Source organism: Vicugna pacos, chromosome 14 (assembly GCF_048564905.1).
Source record: "Vicugna pacos chromosome 14, VicPac4, whole genome shotgun sequence".
Classification (NCBI taxonomy): domain Eukaryota; kingdom Metazoa; phylum Chordata; class Mammalia; order Artiodactyla; family Camelidae; genus Vicugna; species Vicugna pacos.
This window is the reverse complement of record NC_133000.1, coordinates 18,215,925-18,231,727: the sequence shown is the minus strand read 5'-3', so window position 1 is coordinate 18,231,727 and position 15,803 is coordinate 18,215,925. Positions and strand designations below refer to the sequence as shown.

The following is a 15,803-nucleotide window of genomic DNA, read 5'->3' as shown; positions in this document are numbered from 1 at the left end:
TGGTAGCATCACTTGGAAGCTCCACAGGTGCTTCAAACACTTGACCAACACAGAATTTATCATTTGCTTTAAATGAAATATGCTTGTGGAAGAAAAGAATATCTCTGGGAGGTCACGTGAGAAACCAGTAGGTATAGCTACCATGTCCCAACCTCTCTTCCTGTACTGTTATCTCTTTCCGTGAATGGGCACCACTGTCTATGAAGTCACTCAATCCAGAGCCCAGGAGTCACTCTTGACTTTGTTTATGAACATAATGCTATAAAAATGACCTTTGTAATATACAAATTCGATTATATCACTCCCTTACTTAAAATCCTTCAGTGACTCCATAGCCTTTGGAATAAGGCACAATCTCTTCTGATTGCTCACAAAGCCCTTGCTGCTGGGGGAGGGCGAGTGGTGTCTGTGCCTTCCTCCTCGCCTGTACCTGTGCCACTCTGCATAATAAGAGCGCACACACACACACACACACACACACACACACCCTCTGCCCAGTGATCAGCCTAGTCCTTCCAGGAGATGCCTGTCATTTCTGCTCCAGATGCCCCGTAACTGTCAGCCGATGATGCTGTGTTGCAGTTCGTTTAATACTGACACATTCTTCTCTGGTTTCTTTCAACAGCACAAAGTCTATGTACCTACTCCTGACTGCAGAGCTGCTTTGAAGGTAGCAAACATATGAACTCAGATAAAGACAGGTATTACTATATTTTATACTCCAGTTTATTTTGATGACAGAAATTCCTGTTTGATAAAATATTGCCCTTTTGTTTTCATCTTGCAACCTTGAGGGACAGGATCCTTGAACATCGAGCTCAAAAATGTCTTCTAGCTTAAAAGCGTACAGAGCTTCCCCAGCCAGTGGGTCCGTGCCTCTGTCACTCTCTCGTAGCTCTTTGTGCTGTTAGGAGCTGTTCATGTATTTTGTCCTCTCCCTATATGTGGACTGTGAACTGTGTGACAGCAATAGCCTATATTTTTTATTAGGATTATTTCTAGGGCCTCACTGAAATATAATAGATACACAGTAAAACTTGTGGGAGAGAGAGAGGGTCGGGTGGATGGATGGGTGGATGGATTGGTGTATGGATGGATGGGTGGGTGGAAGAATGGGTACCTTAACACATGAAGAAAGACTATTTTTGCTTCCAGGAAAACGTAGAGCTGGAAATGTTAGAGGTACCACGAGGAGGCACTAGAATTCCACGTGGGTTCCCTCTGCCAAGAAATGCCAGATCCAACGAAGTGTCTGGACTTGGGCTGATGTCTTGTGACAGATGCCTGGTTAACAAAAAATGGGTCAAAAGGGATGGTCTGAAATGAGCACTTGGAGGGCAATTAATGCTAGGAGACCACAGCGTTGCTCTGGCAAAGAGGAATGAGCATTTTAAAGGAACTCTAACATGGAAGAATCCCCTCCACCTTCAGAGGACATCCTGCCCTTGCCCCAGGAAGCCATATCTGAACATTCATATGCTGTGCCCTCTCGCTTCTTCCTCCTCCACTAATTAAGCTAAATACTCGGGCTCATAATACAGCAATTTCTTCCTACTGCCACAATGTTTCCCCGTTGAATCACAAGTATTACAAATACTATTACCATTTCTCCCTTTTCTTCCCCAGAGGTCACTCGAACTTTTATCCCAGACCTTGGAACCTTGGATTGCTGTGTAGGCTAGCAAGAAAGAAAAAAAAATCCTTTTAAATTTCAAATATATATTTCTCACTCCTGTGAGGGACTGGGAAATGTAACCATGGAAACCAGAGCATGCCTGTAACCATGGAGACCCATTTAAACCAGCTGGGCCATTACCCGCTAGAAGCTGGTAGGACTGTGGCTGTTAAAAGGACAGTTAATATGGTTGGGTGATTTCAGTTGTTTAGGTGAGTGCTTTACAGACGTTTAAGTAATTTCTGGGGACTGCCAATACTGTAAAATGTAGGAGAGAAAGCGTTTTAGATAGGATGTCCTCTGGTAGATTAATTTCTAAAAGATCCCCCAATCTTTCTCCTTCGTCTTCCAGAGCCATCACTTTATCAGTCGTTTATTCAGCAAAGACATGCTAATCACTTTGCTGTGCCAGGTGTGTATCCCAGATAATACACATTATCAGTCCCATAAACTTTAATGTGCCGGCGAGTCCTTGAATAAAGGGTCCATTTATTCAAAAGCTTCTTTTACCAAACCCCATCGCAGTCTGGCTTTGTCTTTGCACTGAGATGCAAACTAGTGTTTTTTTGTGTCGAAGGAAACTTGCACTAGCCAGTGTCATAGCAGTGCCTCACAATCAGATCACCCTGTTTGTTTTGTTCTCTCCCCGTGCGTGTCACAGTCCCTCCATCACCCCTGCAACCACAGCTCCAAACGGCTGATGACAGTTTGGTTTGTGAGCTGCCTTGTGGTGTGTTTTGTGCACCAGACTGGTTAAAAATCAGAGCACTGGAGTCAGATCACTGGGTCTGCCCCTCACCAGTGTGTGACCATAGGCAGGTGACTGGACATCTCTACACCTCAAGTTTCCTCATCTATATAAGGGAAATAAAACCCATGCCTTTTGGGGATTCAGTGATAACGTCACACAGCTGTGAAGATTTACAATGTTAGCAAGTTTTATCTTTTGGTCTTATCTGTACCTCCAGTATTGCTCAGCAATCTTTCATGTTCTTACTCCCTTCTCCTATTTTACTCAACAACTGGTCCAAATCTTTATAGCCTCCAGCTTACACCCAAAACCCACTGGCTCTGCAGATAATGATGATGAGACAAGGCTAGTAACAATAGATGTTATACGACACTTATTATATGCCCACCCCTGTTCTAAGCCCTTCACATATTTTAACTCATTTTATTCTTACAACCATCCATTACAGATTATTATCATCTCCATTGTACAGATGAGGAAACTGAGGCACGTGGTGTTTGGGTACGTTTCTCCAGGGTCATAAGCTAGTGAATGGCAGAAAGAGTATGCAGCCCAGCAGTGTGAGACAGTCACCCTCTCTCAAGTGACCGTGTTTCCCAGCTCCCTGAGTACAGAGTCCAGGGGCACAGATCCCCTCAAAAACCTCTTGTCCTACCCCTACCCTTGGCTCTGCCAGCCAAAACCTCAGTAGCAGCTGTCCCCACGGCCTTCCTTGACGTTTCAAAGATCAGCCTTCCTCCAATCCCCTGACCCCTTCCAATTCCTCCCTGCCCCAACTATTCCCTTCCTCCCTGAGCCTCCATCCTGCTTCTCATTTGGTTCTTTCCCCTCAGCATGTAAGTAGGTCCAAGTCTGTTCTCTCGTATGTAAAAAAAATTGTTTTGACTCTCTCTTTGTTCATCATCTTCTCTTTCCTTTTCACAACCCAATTTCTAGAAAAAGTTTTCTACCTTTGTCTTTAGGCCTCCTGACTCCCACTCCACAGCAGTTGCTCTTCCAGTGGCCCCCAAAGTGGCTAAAATAAATGACCTTTTTGAGGTCCTGCTCCCCTCTGCAGCATTGAACTCTATCACTTTCTCCCCCTTAACGCTTTCATCTGGCCATGACCTTCTCCTATTCTTCCTCTCCCTGGCTTTTCCTCCTTCATTTCTCCTTTGTTAGCTATTCCTACATCTGGGCGTCCCTGGAGATCCTGTAACCTGTGGTCCTCTCTCTGGGAACTGTCAGTGTCATGTCTGTATCTTTAGCCAGAACTGTCTTCTGAGCATCAGAGCAGTAGATAAAAATGACATTAACCATCCTGACCTGGAGGATCGTGGGCTTCTCATCCTCAACTCACCACCGCCATCCACCCAGGACCCCTAGTCACCAAACCAGAATTCATCCTCCTCTCCTTCCCTCTTACCCACGTCACCAAGACCTCTTACATTTACATCTTAAGTATCTCTTCTTTATGTTCCTCATCCCATCCCCGCCACCAGACTCTCACCCTTTGTCTTTTATAAAATTACCTCTTCACCAGTCTTCCTCAACCTTGTCTCAGTGTCTATCTACCATAGTGATACCAGCAAGGTCTCTCTAATATGCATATCAATCCATTGCTCAAGATTCACAAAGATCTCAGTGCCAACATAATGAGAATGAATTCTTTGCGTAACAAGAAAAGCCCCTCATGACCTGACTCCTGCCTCTGTCTCCGGCCCCATCAGTTGCCTCTCCACCTCCCTAACCACTGCCTCTCTGGTTGCAACACGGGATTGGAGGCAATGACCACAAGCGTTTTGCTCTCACTTCCTCGCTTGGCACATCCCATCCCTTCTTTCTGGAACTGCTTCCCCAGTTTGCCCAGCAGGCAAACCCCTCATCCATATTCTCTGCTCCCTCTTTGCCACCACGCATCCCCTCCCCACGCCTCACAGGCCTGGCCTCCCTTGGGTTTCTACATTCTCCCACCCAACAATCGTCTGACTGTACTAGAATTGTTCGACTGGTCTAGCTCTTTTTCTTAACTTACTAGTTCCTTAAAAACAAGTACTATTTTTTTTTTGTCCTGGCATTTTTGTCCTCCAGTGACCAGCAAAATGTCTTCAGAGCAGTAGACATTTACTAAATATTAGATGTTAATATTGTTATCAAGAAGATGGCAGAGCAATTCCCTTGGCAGCTAACACTTTCCATCATGGTCACAATCATCCCCATCAGAAAGCAGAGAGCAAGTGCTGTTGATTACTGAACAAGGAGGGTGACCGAGCAGTAGCGTGGAACCAGAGGGAGGTATTAGTATAGAGACCTGCAGGTATGACATCAAAGCATTGGCATACAGACATCATAGAGTCACACACCAGATGACTTCTAAGATCTCGTCATACTCTGATGTTCTATGAATGAAGATATCAAACCAAGACATCCAATCAATTAACCACCATAACGTGCCATTGTGGGCAAACTATTTCACTAAATGGCTATACTGAATGGAATGGAATGGAATCTCACGAGCATTTAAATCAAAGATAAATATAATTAAAGGCCATTTTGATGTGAAACTGGAGTAGTTAAACAGGGGGAGACAAAGGAGAGCACTCATCCCATTTGTCCAGCTAACATTTCCTAGTACCCAGCTCTTTGCCAGGCTCTGTGTCTGTTACTGAACCAAACTTGAGTCTGCTCTCCTGACTCACAGCAAATCCTGTCTACGGACACTGGGTTGTGATGAAGGAAAGTATAGCATTTATTGCAAGGACAAGCAAGGAGAGTGGGCAACTCATGCTTAAAAGACCCAAACTCCCCGACGGCTTTCAGGGAAGGGTTTTTAAAGGCAAGGTGAGGGAGAGGATTGCAGGGTACGTGATTAGCTCGTGGTCATTCTCCTGATTGGTTGGTGGTGATGTGACGAGGTGGTATTTCGGGAGTTAACATCATCAACCTTCTGATTCCAACCGGTGTGGGGTCTACGTGCTGGTGGTCAGCATGTAGTTAACTTCTTCCGCCCGGTGAGGGGTTTAGTATCCACAGAACAACTCAAGGATATGGCTCAGGGTGATATCTCTAGCCCTTGAGGAGGAATTAAAGGTCCCTGACTTTGTTTAATGACTAAACTATTATTATTTTGTCTTGCTCAATTATTTTCCCTTGCTTCTGCATTTTCTCACTTCTCTGATTAAATTTGCTCTTTGGAACTCAGGGAAGGTCTAGGCTAAAGCTTTTCTACAAACAGGAGATGGGGGACGTAGAGGGGTCTGTCGCCAGGAAGCTCAGTTTCATGTCAGGAGCCAGCACATAACAATGAAAACCATGCTCTCTCTGCCTTCATGTGCTCGTGGCCCAGCAAAGCAGACCGACACATAACCATCAGATACAAAAGGCAGGGAGAGACTGCTGGGATTAATTCTGCCTGGGGAGGGAACACAGAAGGGAGCACAGGTCTCAATAAATTTCCCAGTCATGGCATTTGCTCTGGCTCTTGAGGGGCGAATGAGTTTTTTCAAGTGGAGAAAGGAGAGCTCCACAGCACGGGAACTGGATGAACAGAAACCCATCGTGTTCAAGGCTGAGGCACCTAGGAAACCATTGATTTTTCTCCAGGACACAGACAGCAACAGCTGAGCTACTTGCTCAGAACTCCATAGGGTATTCCAGGGCCGAGTGGTGACGTGTGCAAGCAGCCCAGTGTGGCTGAAGCACATGGAGTTCGTTGGAAGGTGGGGAAATAGAGCAGGGTCACAAGAAGTTAACTCAATTTCTGGGCTACGCAGAAGGAAAAATAATTGTTTAATCTCTCACTGATCTAGCCTTCCTTCTCTGCCTTGTCCACACCTCTGCCAGGAACAGAAGAAACTACATATCTAGCACAATAATTTGACAGTCTGTATGGGTAACCTTGTGGCCTTCAGATAAGTCATCTTGCCCTCTGTGTCTCTTCCTGAGGGAGTGTTGAGTTCCATGGTTTTTACAACCTTATGATGGCCACGTGGGACTTCAAGAACCTGATGTTGCAGGAAAATGGGGTGTGAAAGGATGGCCATGTCCCAGGTCTCAGGTGAGTGCCCGAGACGTGCTCCATCAAGTGAGGGTCCTTGGCTTCCCACAGGAAAGAACTCAAGAGCGAGCCATAGTGGAATGAAGGTAGATTTATTCAGAGATACATACTCCAGAGTACAGGCTGTCTCAGAAGGCCAGAGAGGCCACGAGGTGTGGGGGTGGGTGTTTAGCTAAAAGTAAAAGTAGACACACACTGCACAGAGTGCTGACTGTCTCAAAGGGCAGCAGGCAAGAGGTGGCCCCAGAGCACAGCGTTGTCTGAGAAAGTGAGATGGGCCACGAGGTATGGGGGTGGCTAATTTTTATGGGCTCAGTAACTTCATGTCTTAACAAGTGGGAGGATTATTCCAACTACTTTCAGGAAGAGGCAGGGATGCCCAGGAACTGGGCCACCACTCACTATTTGACCTTTTATGGTTAGCCTCAGAACTGTTGGGGTGCCTGTGGGAGTGCCACTTAACATGCTAATATATTACAATGAGCGTATAATGAAGCTCAAGGTCTATTGGAAATCAAATCTTCTACCATCTTGGGCCTCAAGGTCCACTGGGAGTCGATTCTTCCACCATCTTGGGCCAAGTTGGGGTTTTGTCCTGCCCTCAATTGCTGTGTCGTTCTTTGTATGGTTGTGCCCCCTTGCCTCCTGTCTCACTGAGACAGCATCTTTTTCCCCTGGGGTGCTGCCTTCCCTGCTGGCATTTGAGGCTGAGATCCACAGTTACTCTGGTCTCACCTAGACAGACCCCGCCCAGCAGCGCTCCCTGGTCTATGAGCCCTCATAGTGCTCTGAGGTGTGCCTGTGACTCCTGATCAAACTTTCACTGCATGGGTCTTCATCGCAGAACTGCCTCTTCTCCACCACATCAAACTCCTCAGCTACACCCTAGGTTTTATCTGTGCCACACTGGTGTCCAGGGAGGCTTTGGACCACTAAACCTCAGAGACTCCCTCTGCCTCACCAAGATGAAATGGTCCTACCCAAAATACTCCAAAATATTGAAAATCTCTGGAAGAGGCAACTGCATTCCCATGTTCATAGCGGTGTTTTTCACAATAGCCAGGACATGGAAGCAACCCAAGTGTCCTTTGATGGGTAAATGAATAAAGAATAAATACATCCACTGGAATATTATTCAGCCTTCAAAAGGAAGGAAATCCTGTCACATGCTACAACATGGATGAATCTTGAGGAGATTATGCTGAGTAAAATTAGCCAGATGCAAAAGGACCAATACTGCAAGAAGCCACTTATATGAAGCACCTGGAGCAGTCAAATTCATAGAAACAGAAAGGGGCTGGAGGGAGGGAGGAAAAGGGGAGATTTGTTCAATGGGTACAGAGTTTCAGATTTCCAAGACTAGTAAGTTCTAGAGATCTGCTCCAACAATGTGAATGTACTGAATGCTACTGAACTCAATTTAATAATGGCTAAGATAGAGGGTGGGTATAGCTCAGTGGTAGACTGCATGCTTAGCCTGGACAAGGTCCTGGGTTCAACCCCCAGTACCTCCATTCAAAAAATAAAAATAAAAAATAAATAAAAAGAGTATTCTTCTAAGAAAAATAAAGCTAAAAATAATTTTCTTAAAAATAATGGCTAAGATGGTAACTTTTACATTATGTGTTTTTTAACCACAATTTTAGAAAACTAAAAATTGATAATACTTAAAAGCCCAGAGGGCACAAGCACCATGCAGTCCAAATGGACACTGGTCCTTAACAATCTCCATCGGGCAGTCAGAACCAGCTGCAGACTCCCACACCGGCTCCGTGTGTGCAGACAGGCACAGGGGTGTCCTATAAGAAGGCCTCTGCCCTCCTCAACTTTTCTAATTCCATCTCCTCTCTGGGCACAGTTCTGCCCACTCTGTTCTCTCCTCTCTTTTCTTGTTCCTCTCTCCACAATTCCTCAAGCCTGAGAAGGCTTATATTTCATTTATCATTCACGGTTTGTCCGTGCAAGGAACAGAACTGACTCTGATGTAGTTAGGAGCAAAGGAACTCATCAGAGTGATATCAGTAACTTCAGGGCCCCCGGAGCGCCAGAACCAGGCATTGAGGCTCTGCAGCCAGGATCGATGCTCAGGAAAAGGCCTTAGAAAGACTGCTGTTGCCATGGACACTGGACCCCACAGCTTTCTCCACTGATAACAACACTGGACACTGGATGCTGCCAAGGTCACTGTCATCACCTATCACCAGAATGGGCTCCACACTGCACCTGCTTCTTCCAAATACGAGCTTTCGAGTCAAATCCGGGTAGATGTACCTGCCTGGCATAAGCCCTCATGTATATTTAAGGAAGGCTGGGAAAGCAAGTATCCAGTACTTTCTGATTCTACACTGAGTACAGACTCTGCTCAAAGAGAGAAAAGGGCTTTAAAGTTTGGATGGTCAGTGTGATTAACATGCCCTAGATTTCTATCACATCTTATTTTCCTATTACTGTATAGTAGTCCATGCCTCACTATCCTAGACCTAAGGGGTAGGATTGCCAGGTTTAGCAAATAAAAATATAAGATGCCCAGTTAAATTTGAATTTCAGATTAACAGTGAATTTTTTTTTAGTGTAAGTATATCCCATGCAACATTTGGAACATACCTGTACAAAAACAAAGTATTCATTGCTTATCTGAAATTCAAATTTAATGGGGAGTCCTGTATTTTATCTGGCAACCCTCCCTAGGGGTATCTCTTCTATATTACAGACTACAGTTCCCTGCACTGTACCAAGCCCTGCTTCCTGGGCTTGCTAAAAGTACTGACATACAAAATCCATATTCAAGACGAGAGCCTAGCTGCCAGATCCTGGTTTTTGAATGCCAAAAATTGGAACCTACCCCATCCTCCCATAACAGATTTTCATCTCCTCCAAATCAGATACATACCTTCACTGAGGTGAAGGTTATGTCCTTGGGAAAGCAAAGGAGAGAAGCACATTAAAGCTGAAAAAGAAATGATTACCCAGTTGCAATAAGGAAAAATGGAGTAAACAGTGCAGAAAGATTTCATGAATTTTTTATCCTGGGCCCTTTCAAATTCTAAGACCTCAAGTTTACTATGACTCACACTTAACAAGGATTTAATAGAAGGTGAAATTATAAAGTAAATGAAACTGATTTTCATGTGCAGTGTATGGAAATGAGTCTCTGTGAGTCAACGATTATTGTTGCTCTCGCCTCCCACGTGGTAAGGTGGATTCATTACCCAACTGCCAATTTGTTCCTTTAATGCAAAGAGGCAAATGATTTTCAAAGCACCGAATTTCAATACATTGCAGACAAAAATTATAGTACCATGTCCTAATGTTATTTAAAATCATAAGGAACACAAACCAGGCAAACAACTTTGTCAAATTCTTCTAAGGAAACACACAAAGACTTCACTCACTGACCCAGGTCTTCTATGAGGAGTAATGAGACCTTCCCAAGTCAATGTCAGCTTTCTCTGGGCTGCCAGACAAACCACAGTAGGATACTTCCAAGCTATGGAAAATAAATGGTGTCATTTAGTCCATTCGGTGTGCACATTAGAGTAGATTTCACTAGCCAGCTTCAAGTCCCTGGGAAGAGAACTGATTTATGTATTTGCTTAAATTAAACCTTTTTTCAGTTCCTCAGACATGCCTTGTGCCTCCCCATTGTACATGGTGTTCTCTCCTCCTGGAACCCTGTTTCCTTACTTCATCTAGTGAAGTCCTTTAGCTCTCTGCTGAACAAAGTCAATTCCTTGAGCCTCCCAGACTAGATCAGGGCTCCTTCTGATGCTTTCAGAGTCCACTCTGGCCTTCCTTCCTAGGTTTTGTAAGGCTATAGCTGTGTGTGTCTTGGCTTAATGTCTGCCACCCTGTCTTCTTTGGTGATGGAAGTTTTAGTTGTGTGCATGCCTGCCAGAGACCACATTTCCCAGCCTCCCTTGCAGCTAGGTGTGGCCGTGGGTGTAGACCCTGGCCAATGGGATGTGTTCAACTTCTGAGTGTAGCTGTTAGAAGGAAAGACCCACACCCTCCCCTTTCCTTTATCTCCCTCTAGCAGCCTGGAAGGCAAATAAAATGATGAATGGCTTTTACCTTGCAGGCATGAAGGGATGAAAGAACAGCATGAATATAGTGCTGAGCACCAGGGAACCACCAGACCAACCCTCAGCTAATGGTCAGGATTATTGCTTGAGAAAGATTTAAACTATTGTTTAAGCCACTGTATCCTGTCTCTTAGGAAAGCAGCCTATATCCAGCAAATGCAGATTTGAACCCAAAGCCACTTGACCCAAGATGGCAAGTCCTGAACCGCCACCACAATGTTTTTGCACATCATCCACCTCTTCTCTATCATACACCTTACATCGTATAGTAGAACACTTTGATGAAAGTGGTTCTTGTTCCCTGGATCTATAGTAGATCTCAGGGTGAATAAAACATGACATCCTCCAAGGGTTTTTTCTATGCTTTCTTGCTCAATTTTCATGTTTTCACCTCTAGAAACTTCTCGTAAGGTCCTTAGGGCCACCTTAATTTCTATGATTATAAATAAGTAGTGGGGGGAGGGTATAGCTCAGGTGGTGGAGGACATGCTTAGCATGCACGAGGTCCTGGGTTCAATCTCCATTACCTCCTCCAAACATAAATAAATGAATAAACCTAATACCTCTCCCTCATTAAAAAATTATACAAATAAGTAAATAAATAAGTAAGTAATTTGGCTCCCCACATGCCAGGCGGCAGGCCCTTCCCCGATCACGTCAGGAGAGAGGAAGGCCAGCCACCATCAAGTCTGGATCTCTCCCAGAAGTCACTGTTGCATAAGGCTGTCCCTCTGCCATTAACATGAATATTTCAGAGATGATGGAATCAAAGCTGAAGAGCAGCCCCTTGATCTGAGGAAAGACCTGCATCGCTTTTTTAACTTAATTTTTTCCGTATCACATATAATGTTACATAAATATGTATCGTGTGCTATTACTGTTTTGGTGCAATGCTTTTTCTTTTTTTCCTACTGGGTTTCCTCCTTTTCCTCTTCTTTTTATTCCCCTGCAACACCAGTCATTCCCCCATCAACACACACACACACACACACACACACACACACACGATCCAGATCACCAACCAAGTATGCGTTCTGCCATGTTTTTCTCCATGGTCACAAAATCGCATACAGAGTATTGGAGGGTTTTTGTCTTTTTTTTTGGCTTTACAAAAGTGAGATCATTATTATATATACTTTTCTGCATTTCTTTCTTCTCATTCAACAGTACCTCTTACAAATCTAGGTCAATTGGTTTAGGTTTAATTCAGTCTTTTAAGTGGCTGAATAAAAATTCATAGTGTTGTGGGGAGGGATATAGTTCAGTAGCAGAGTGCGTGCTTAGCATGCGTGAGGTCCTAGGTTCCATCCTTAGTACCTCCGTTAAGAAAAAAAAGAAAAAATTTATGGTGTTGGTATGCCATGAATTATTCAGCCACTGGCTTTGTTTCCAGCTTTTTGTCACTACAAATAATGCTGCAATACTATCCACATACATGTATTTTTATGAACTCTGTAGGAGAGAGTCCCAGACGTGGGCTTGCTGGGTCAAAGGCATATGAATTTTTAATTTTAATAAATGTTATCTTCAACTGCAGTTGATAGCTCCCCTACAGCCAGGCTTTTCTCAGTCACTACAACTCTCCTCTTTCCCCACTTCCCTGCTACATCCTTTCTCTCTTTTATTTTCTATCATTAAAAGGCAAACATGTCCCTTTTAGGTCTAATCGTACAGGCTAAAATGTAAACTATTTGTGCGAACCTGTGAAAATCCAGTAAGTACTATAAAATTTTTTAAATCATCAGCATTTTAAAAGGCTCACCAGAAAGAAGCCCTCATCTGCAGGGGACCAAGTGACTCAGAATGTGACTATAAGTATGTAACATGATACTACTTTTTCCTCTTTCTATATTTAATCAAGAGCTGTGTTCACAAACACCCGAGCACTATGGCAACTGAATATTATCAGCAGCAAATTTTGTGAATCCCTGCCATTGTCTCCTAGATCGTTCATTACATGGGGTATTGCTTTTCTGAGGCGTGCTCTGCCCCCAGATCCCATTCCCAGGTCCATTTATTCACCTGACAAATACTCCAATGAGTTACTCCTATGAGCTGGGCACTGTACTAGGGAAAGACATGAAACAACCAATTACATGTGTGTTTGGACAATCATTTTATGGCGATAAAATACATGTAACACAAAACTCATTTAAGCCACTGGATTGTGTCTCTTATTAAAGCAGCCTCTATCCGGGAATGTGGATTTAACCACTTTTAAGTGTACAGTTCAGTGGTATTAAGTACATCCACATTGTTGTGCAACTGTCAACAACATCTATCTCCATGACTCACCTTGCAAAACTGAAACTCTGCACCCACTAAACAACTCCCTACTCCCTTCTCCCCCAGCCCCTGGCAACCACCATTCTACTTTCTGTTTCTTTTTCATTTGTTTGTTTGTGGCTTTTTGGGGGGAAGGGTGGCAGAGGTAATTAAGTTTATTTATTTTTTTATTTAGTCCCCAGGACCTCGTGCATGCTAAGCACACATGTTACGGAAATGACAGGCCAGTCAAGAAACAAGCACCACTTGGGGGGGGGGTGGAGTACTCAGATGTATTACGCCGGCGGGCTCAGAGGGGCTTCTGCTCCGAAGCTCTGAGCACCTCCAAGACGTGCATATGAGGTTTTATAGGGTAAAGTACAAGCTTGGGGTATTAGGCCAATAGGCATGGAACAGCTTTAGCAGCATTATCATCACAAAGGTGGAGGCAGGGAGGCAGCAAACCAACATTCCAAAGCCAGATATATATCTTTGAAAACCCAGCTGGCTAGCAAAAAACATGAACAGCAAACCAACACTAATTAACTTAGATTTACAAGTTAGTCTAACAGAACTCAGATCAGTATTCCAATACTTAGATTTGTGAGTTATCTTGTTAGCCCAGCCCAGCCTCTCCTTCACATTCCTAGACTAGTGAGTTATCTTGTTAGACCAGCCCGGCTTTTCCTGCACACACATACTCTACCACTGAGCTATACCCTCCCTGCCTCTACTTTCTGTTTCTGTGAATTTGACTACACACTCAGGTAAGTGAAATCACATAGCAGGTCTTTCTACGACTGGCTTATTTCACAGATCATGACATCCTCAAGGTTCATCCATGTTGTCGCTTGTGACTGGATTTCCTTCCTTTTGAAGACTGAATGATATATTGTATGTATAGATATTTTGTTTATCTATTCATCAGTGGACATTTGGGTTGCTTCCACCTTTTGGGTAATATTTTAAAACTTTCCTTGACTTTTTATGTTTAAGGGGTTTAAGATTCCACACTAGACTTACAGAGCAGGTAAAGAGTGGCAAATTATATCTCCCACGTAACTTTTCCCACACATTTCCAGAGAGAGTAAATACATGTTTGAACTACTATTTTTAAAATATTCAGCAATGTTTTCTCTCTCTAGCTATTTCCTTTCCTCTCCTTGCTTTCTCCCTCTAAAATAGCGAGGCTGTGTTCATTACCCCAGAGGAGGTGGGGCAGGCAGGGCAGAAAGCTTTCCAAGGATCTCTCTCTGTGCTGTTGCTTTAATGCTTAAGGAAGGAGAACCAGATAGGACTATAGGCATGTTAGTAGACAACTTAAGGGGCAGATGACACTAAAGACAAAGTGGTCGCCCTCTGCTCTTCCTTTCCTCCTCTTCCTCTCTCCAACTATAGACCCTGTGTCCTTCAGAACTACAGAACCCTTTGGGACCCCAAATTGATTGAAACTATATTTCTACCACCATGGTCGAATGGGATCTTGAAATATGAAGTAAGTTATATTTCTAGCTCACTTGAGCTGAGGACTAAGATCTCTACACCTACGCACAATGAATGATTTAATTACAATGGTGTGAAAAAGGACAGGGGTCTCATCTGGATGAGGGGAAGGGGATGGCAGGTGATGATGAGGTTAGGTTTCCTTGGATTTTAGCTGAGAGCTCCAGGATGACCATGAAGCACTCAAAGAGAATCTAGGCAAGCACATTTTACCTCTAATTCCGCTAGCCCCCGACATTCGCATGTCTTTTGCCCGGGTTGCGGGGGCGGGGGCGGATTCCCACCATTGCTTTGCTACCACGAAAATTTGTCCAGCACATTCCCTGGCAATAGCCCTGGTTTCCCAATTCTTATTGTTGAGATGCCAGTCTCCTTGTGGACGGTATCATTTTCTAGGAGTTTTGAGAATTCTCTAGAGGTTTCAAGATGCCGTCTTGGTCTTTGCAGCATATCTGCTAAACATCTGAGCATTCTTCATACAATATAGTCATATCAGTTCACATATTTTTTTCCCTGTGGTACTCATAGTCAATCCTAACACTCCATCCTTCATCATGCAAACGTATCATGTTGAAAAGCAAATAAAGGAAAAAGATTTTTCCCACATTGTTAATTACTCCATTTTTAAGCAGACACACTTTTCCTCTTTGGCTTTGGAACAGCAACTATGGCTGCCAGCTGAGACTCCTGGGGGCTTTAAAAGCGTTAATCACCAGAATAAGCTTTGTTCTTTTTAAGGAAAATGAGGCTAAAGTAAAGGCACATTCCGATGTTTTCCCCCTAGTTAGAACAGGCACAAAATTTGGTGATTAATTTCTCGTATACCCACCAATAATTTTATTTTTCAGTAACTATAATTTTGGTAAATTTTTGCTGAAATATAAGCAAATTATAATCTAACTGGCCTATTTTCTGAGTTTCAAACATGTTTACGATTACCTACTATATCTCCCTTTAAATATCTCATGGACATCGGGATGGCCAGGCTGCTCAAGATGGCTGTTCTTGGGGGAGGGTATAGCTCAGTGGTATAGAGCGCATACCATTCATGAGGTTCTGGGTTCAATCCCCAGTACCTCATCTAAGAATAAATAAATAAATAAACCTAGTTACCTCCCCCCACCAAAAAAAAAAAAGGCTATTCTCTTGTGCTCTGCATACCCCCTGCTGGACCACCTACACCCACTCACCTGACTGACCTTCCTACACACTTGCTCGAGGCCCAGCTAGTGATTGTTCTTATCAAAGGATTGGTGAGGGGCGTGCCCTTCTGCTGGTTTCCCTGGTAACCGATGAGCCAACCTGACATCAACGGGGAAGTGACGTCATATCCTCCCCCTCCCCTGGGGCGGGAAGCCGGCCGCCACATCCTGCTCGCTGACTGCCACCCACCGTGGGGAGTCGCTGCCGGACCTTGCTTCAGACACGTAAGACCCCCTCCTGTCCATTAAGCCATTCATTTCTCTGTTGGAGCCTCCGGGCTCTTTCTTC

At 44.1% G+C, this 15,803-nt stretch overlaps 1 long non-coding RNA gene across 3 annotated transcripts in view; it reads right to left on the bottom strand.

Moving 5' to 3' along the window:
• LOC140701131 (uncharacterized) overlaps positions 1-15,548 on the bottom strand; it is a 39,680-nt gene extending 24,132 nt beyond the window's left edge. For 2 of the 3 annotated variants that reach the window (XR_012080008.1, XR_012080010.1), the window contains exons 1-2: positions 15,503-15,548; positions 9,859-9,949 (exon numbers count right to left, since the gene is read on the bottom strand). This is a non-coding gene — a long non-coding RNA (uncharacterized lncRNA). Of the gene's footprint in view, positions 1-1,603; positions 1,679-9,858; positions 9,950-15,502 lie in introns of all 3 variants that reach the window. The other variant, XR_012080009.1, reaches the window with a different exon arrangement.
• Between the last annotated feature and the right edge of the window lie 255 nt (positions 15,549-15,803).